Genomic DNA, 6849 nt, shown 5'->3' on the forward strand with positions numbered 1-6849 from the left:
TGGGAATTTCACCAAAGAGCCAAATTCCAATAAAGCTTGCTTCAGCCACTTTCCGTCTGATTTTATTTGGTTGCTAACCGAGCCTCCCCCAAGCTTATAATAGCAACAAGTCTTATTCATGTATAAATAATTTAAATGTTTTCAAATTTTGTAATAGGTATTAAACCAGAAACTAAAAAACAAAAATAGGCCAATCAGAAAATAATCTAAAAGAAAAAGAGAAGAACACATTAAAAGAGCACACAGTTCTGCACAGTGATTATTGTTAAAAGCATACTTAATGCCAGGCACAATAGCACCGGCATGTAACCCCAAGCAGGTTGGGAGGCTGAGGCAGCAGAAGGATCACACGTTCAAGGCCAGCCTCAGCAACTTGCAGAGACCCTATTTTTTTTTTTTTTTTTTTGGAAAACAATATGATATTTCTTTTTTTTTTATTGTAAACAAATGGGATACATGTTGTTTCTCTGTTTGTACATGGACTAAAGGCATACCATTTGTGTACTCATAAATTTACATAGAGTAATGTTGTTTCATTCATCTGTTATTTTTTCCATTCCCCCCACCCCTCCTACCCCTCTTTTCCCTCTATACAGTCCTTTCTTAGTCCATTCTTGCCCCCCTCCCTAACTCTAACCCTAACCCTACTTAACCTTAACACTAACCCCTCCCACCCCCCATTATATGTCCTCATCCGCGTATCAGCGAGATCATTCGTCCTTTAGTTTTTTGAGATTGGCTTATCTCACTTAGCATGATATTCTCCAATTTCATCCATTTGCCTGCAAATGCCATAATTTTATCATTCTTCATGGCAGAGTAATATTCCATTGTACATATATATGCCACAGTTTCTTTATCCATTCATCAACTGAAGGGCATCTAGGTTGGTTTCACAATCTGGCTATGGTGAATTGAGCAGCTATGAACATTGATATGGCTGTATCTCTGTAGTATGCTGATTTTAAGTCCTTAGGGTATAGGCCAAGGAGTGGGATACCTGGGTCAAATGGTGGTTCCATTCCAAGCTTTCTGAGGAATCTCCATACTGCTTTCCAGAGTGGCTGCTCTAATTTGCAACCCCACCAGCAATGTATGAGTGTACCTTTTTCCCCACATCCTCGCCAACACCTATTGTTGCTTGTGTTCTTGATAATCGCCATTCTAATTGGGGTGAGATGAAATCTTAGGGTAGTTTTGGTTTGCATTTCTCTTATTACTAGAGATGTTGAACATTTTTTCATATATCTGTTGATTGCTTGTACATCTTTTTCTGTGAACTGTCTGTTCATTTCCTTAGCCCATTTGTTGATTGCATTATTTGAATTCTTGGTGTAGAGTTTTTTGAGTTCTTTATAGATTCTGGAAATTAGCCCTCTATCTGAAGTATGAGTGGCAAAGATATTCCCCCACTCTGTAGGCTCTCTCTTCACATTACTGATAGTTTCCTTTGCTGAGAGAAAGCTTTTTAGTTTGAATCTATCCCAGTTGTTGATTCTTGCTTTTATTTCTTGGGCTATGGGAGTCATGTTAAGGAAGTCTGATCCCAAGCCAACAAGTTGAAGGTTTGGACCTCATTTTTCTTCTATAAGATGCAGAGGCTCTGGTCTGATCCCAAGGTCTTTGATCAATTTTGTGTAGGGTGAGTTTCATGCAGGATGAGAGATAGGGTTTTAATTTCATTCTGTTGCATATGGTTTTCCAGTTTTCCCAGCACCATTTGTTGAAGAGGCTATCTTTTCTCCATTGCATATTTTGGCCCCTTTGTCTAGTATGAGAAAATTGTATTTATTTGGGTTTGTGTCCATGTCCTCTATTCTGTACCATTCATTGATCTACCTGTCTATCTTGGTACCAATACCATGCCGTTTTTGTTACTATTGCTTTGTAGTAGAGTTGAAGATCTGGTATTATGATACCCCCTGCTTTGCTCTTTCTGCTAAGAATTGCTTTACCTATTCTGGGTTTCTTATTCTTCCAGATGAATTTCATAATTGCTTGCTCTATTTCTGTAAGGTACATCATTGGGATTTTAATTGGAGTTGCATTGAATCTGTATAGCACTTTAGGTAGTATGGCCATTTTGACAATATTAATTCTGCCTATCCAAAAACATGGAAGATCTTTCCATCTTCTAAGGTTTTCTTTAATTTTTTTCTTTAGTGTTCTGTAGTTCTCATTGTAGAGGTCTTTCACCTCTTTTGTGAGATTGATTCCCAAGTATTTTATTTTTTCTGATGCAATTGTGAATGGGGTAGTTTTCCTAATTTCTCTTTCTGAAGATTCATCACTTATGTATAATAATACATTGGATTTATGAGCATTGATCTTGTAACCTGCTACTTTACTGAATTCACTTATGAGTTCTAAGAGTTTTCTGGTGGAATTTCCAGGTTCCTCTAAATATATAATCATGTCATCAGCGAACAGGGATAGTTTGAGTTCTTTTTTTCCAATTCGTATCCCTTTAATTTCTTTGGTTTGTCTAATTGCTCTGGCTAGAGTCTCAAGAACGATGTTGAATAGAAGTGGTGAAAGAGGGCATCCCTGCCTTGTTCCAGTTTTTAGGAGGAATGCTTTCAGTTTTTCACCATTTAGAATGATATTGGCCATGGGCTTAGCGTAGATGGCCTTTACAATGTTAAGGAATGTTCCCACTACCCCGATTTTTTCTAGTGTTTTGAGCATGAAGGGGTGCTGTATTTTATCAAATACTTTTTCTGCATCTATTGAAGTAGTCATGTGATTCTTAACTTTTAGTCTGTTGATATGGTGAATGACATTTATTGATTTCCGGATGTTGAACCAAGCTTGCATCCCTGGGATAAAACCCACTTGATCGTGGTGCACTATCTTTTTAATATATTTTTGTACGCGATTTGCTAAAATTTTGTTGAGAATTTTTGTGTCCATGTTCATTAAGGACATTGGTCTGAAATTTTCTTTCCTTGAAGTGTCTCTGTCTGGCTTAGGTATCAGTGTGATATTGGCTTCATAGAATGAGTTTGGGAGGGTTCCCTCCTCTTCAATTTCATGGAATATTTTGAGGAGTATTGGAATGAGCTCTTCTTTAAAGGTTTTGTAGAACTCGGCTGAGAACCCATCTGGTCCAGGACTTTTCTTTGTTGGTAGGCTTTTGATGACCTCTTCTATTTCATTGCTTGAAATTGATTTATATAAGTTGTGTATGTCCTCCTTGTTCAATTTAGGTAATTCATATGTCTCTAGAAACTTGTTGATGTGTTCGAGGTTTTCTGTTTTGTTGGAATATAGATTTTCGAAATAGCTTCTAATTATGTTTTGTATTTCACTTGTGTCTGCTGTGATAGTTCCTTGTTCATTCCGAATTTTAGTAATTTGAGTTTTCTCCCTCTTTCTCTTTGTTAGTGTGGCTAAGGGTTTATCAATTTTGTTTATTTTTTCAAAGAACCAACTATTTATTTTGTTAATTTTCTGATTGTTTCTTTTGTTTCAATTTCGTTGATTTCGGCTCTGATTTTAACTATTTCCTGTCTTCTACTACTTTTGGTGTTGGTCTGCTCTTCTTTTTCTAGGGCTTTGAGCTGTAGTGTTATGTCGTTTATTTGTTGATTTCTACTTCTTTTCTTGAATGCGCCCCATGAAATAAATCTTCCTCTAAGTACTGCTTTCATAGTGTCCCACAGATTTTGATATGATGTGTCTTTGTTCTCGTTTACTTCTAAGAATTTTTTAATTTCCCTCCTGATGTCTTCTGTTATCCATTCATCATATAATAGTGTATTATTTAATCTCCAGGTATCGGAGAAGTTTCTGTTTTTTATTCTGTCATTTATTTCTCATTTTAATCCATTATGATCTGATAGAGTACAAGGAGTATCTCTATCTTCTTGTATGTGCTAACAATAGTTTTGTGGCATAAAACATGGTCTATTTTAGAGAAGGATCCATGTGCTGCTGAGAAGAAACTGTATTCTTTCTTTGTTGGATGGTATATTCTATATATGCTCGTTAAGGCTAAATTGTTGATTGTGTTATTGAGATCTATGGTTTCTTTTTCAATTTTTGTTTGGACGATCTATCCAGCGGTGAGAGAGGTATGTTAAAATCACCTAGTGTTATTGTGTTGTGGTCTATTTGATTTCCGGAATTGAGATGGATTTGTTTGACGTACATGGATGAGCCAATTTTCGGGACATAGATATTTATGATTGTTATGTCTTGCTGATTTATGCTTCCCTTAAGCAGTATGTAATGTCTTTCTTTATCCCTTCTGACTAGTTTTGGCTTGAAGTCCACATTATCTGAAATGAGGATGGATACTCCAGCTTTTTTGCTGTGTCCGTGTACATGGTATGTTTTTTCCCATCCTTTCACCTTTAGTCTATGGGTATCTCTTTCTATGAGATGAGTCTCTTGCAGGCAGCATATTGTTGGATTTTTCTTTTTAATCCAATCTGCCAGTCTATGTGTTTGATTGATGAGTTCAGGCCATTAACATTCAGGGTTATTATTGTGATATTGAAGCCAGAATTGGGAACAGGTAGTTAGTGTAGAAATAGGGGATCGGGTCAAATCGAGGAAATGGCCATAAAATCATCTGCCTCTGGAAGTTAAGCTTCTCTCTCCACGCACCCCACATCTGTTTGAGGTGCATCTTTTTGTCTCTTTATTTTTGGAGGGCAAAATGGGCACCTGTCAGCTACTTAAATGCAGTTAGTGCAGCCGCCATTCTTAAGACTCGGTTGAAAGGTTTCCCGGCCCAGGCAAGTTTCCAATCACCTGCTCTGTAGGCATGTTGGACTGTGCTGAAGCCGTTTGCTACTTTTCTGTCCAGGCCCGGAGCGCAATTGCCACCAGTACACAGTGTCCCTAGTCCTGATCTGCCCAGGATGCATGGAGGCGGAGGAAGGGTTGGAACAACTGCGGGGTTCTCAGCCCGGGCTACTCTCGGGTGGACCCCAAAGGTTCCTTCTCCGGACTCCCCCTCCTGACAGCCCTGAGGGATATCCAGAGTGATCGGTAGACGTATGGCACCGAGGGAAAGCGCCAATCACCTTTGCCTTCCGTATGGGCCACACAGTGCACAACACTCCCGCACATCCACTCCCTCCTGGATGCTCCTCTTCCCTTGCCGGTCAGACATAAGGAATTCAAGCTGTAGGATTAAGGCCTGGGATGATTAGTATGAAAATGCCCAGGTTTCCTTCGTTTGCATAGTTAGCCTTCACTAGTCTAGACACTAGAGTCTCCCCATTACTGTTCCTGTGCTTAATGTGCTCACGGTGTTCTCTTTAAGCTGCAAGAGGGGGCATTTAAAAACCCCTCCCGTGAGACCCTCCAAGCAAAGGGCGTTATACGCCTAACAACCAATAGATGTCCCCTCACCCTCCGGAGATTCCTTTAGTCTACAGGGCAAAAAGATAGGCAAAAAGGCACACTTTTTACTTTTGTCATCATTTTTCACAATTAGGAGTTTATAGTGGCAGGAGGAAAGCAGTAATGCCCTTAAGCCTGAATCCTCCCAGGGTCTCTAGCACAGGGCAAACTAGGACCCTAGCACTTTGCTGAAGAAGGCCAGAAATAACTTTGGCAAAGCCAGGTAGTGAGAGACGGGTTTTTCTGGACCGTAAGGAAGCTCAAAATTAGGGAAACGTCCCTAATATTTTTAACTCAGAAGGGAGCTTCTCTCTCAACAGTATTGCCAGGTTCACCACTAGCCTGCATACTGCTAAATTGCAAATGATCAAGAAAAGTGCCTTTCATATGTTACCATGCTTGACATCAATAATCTACCATGAGAGGAGAAAGCCTTGAGGAATCCCCTACTAAGGGAGGAAAATCGAGGGGACCCTCCCAACTTAAGACAGACAAAAATAAATTTAAGGAGGCTTTTGGAGGATCCTAATAAATATTGAGATGTTTCAAAACTTATGCCAGGTATGACTTCACCTGGAAAATTATGCTATTAACCATCTAGAGCACAGGCAGTTCCCAGAAACCATTCTAACTGGGATTCGAATAATGAGTAGGATGCTTAAAAAAACTATTATGCAGCCTTCAGGAAAGTCCTGCTATTTTCATGGAGAGACTTAGGAAAGCAATAAGAAAACACACCATGAATCCTGAATCCATAAAGGGCCACCTACTTTAAAAGTATAAATTTATCATTTAGTCAGCCCCAAATATTTAGAGGAAATTACAAAAATTGGCACATGGCCCTGATCAATCCTCAGATGATCTTCTCCAGTTTGCATCTTCGGTTTTTTTAATAGACATCAAAAGGAAAGAAAAGGGAACATATAGGCAAGAAAAAGGACTTATTAAAGATCATTCAAACTGATAGAAACTTTTAATGCCTTGCAATAGTCCATGCAATTTGTCCATTTTTAGGAGTTAAAAAGCAAACTACCCAGTTCAGAACCTTAGAATAATGAAGCAGTAATTTCCCCCATCCTGTAGTTCTTAATCCATACACTTTCATCTTGGATTCCAACTGCTGCTTGGTTTACTAAGTTAGATTTAAAAGATAACTTTTCCTGTTTATGCTAGACTCTGAATGGCAATTTCTGTTTGCCTTTGAGGAACCAGATACTGTATCTCAACTAACCTAGACAGTGTTGCCTCAGGATTTAGATGGCCCTCTCCTGTTCCGGACAAACCTTAGCTAAGGACTTAACAAAATTCAGAGATAAAACATATGTAATTGTTCTCCAGTAAGTAAAAGACATCCTTTATGTGCCTCCACCCAGGAGGAATATCAAAGGGCCATTGCAGAACTCCTAAACTTCTTAGCTAATAGGAATTAATGTATCTCAAAAATAAAGCTTAATTATGTCATCAACAGGTTCAATACTACAGAAAATAGCC

The sequence above is a fragment of the Sciurus vulgaris genome, assembly GCF_902686455.1.
Source record: "Sciurus vulgaris genome assembly, chromosome: 7".
Taxonomy (NCBI): domain Eukaryota; kingdom Metazoa; phylum Chordata; class Mammalia; order Rodentia; family Sciuridae; genus Sciurus; species Sciurus vulgaris.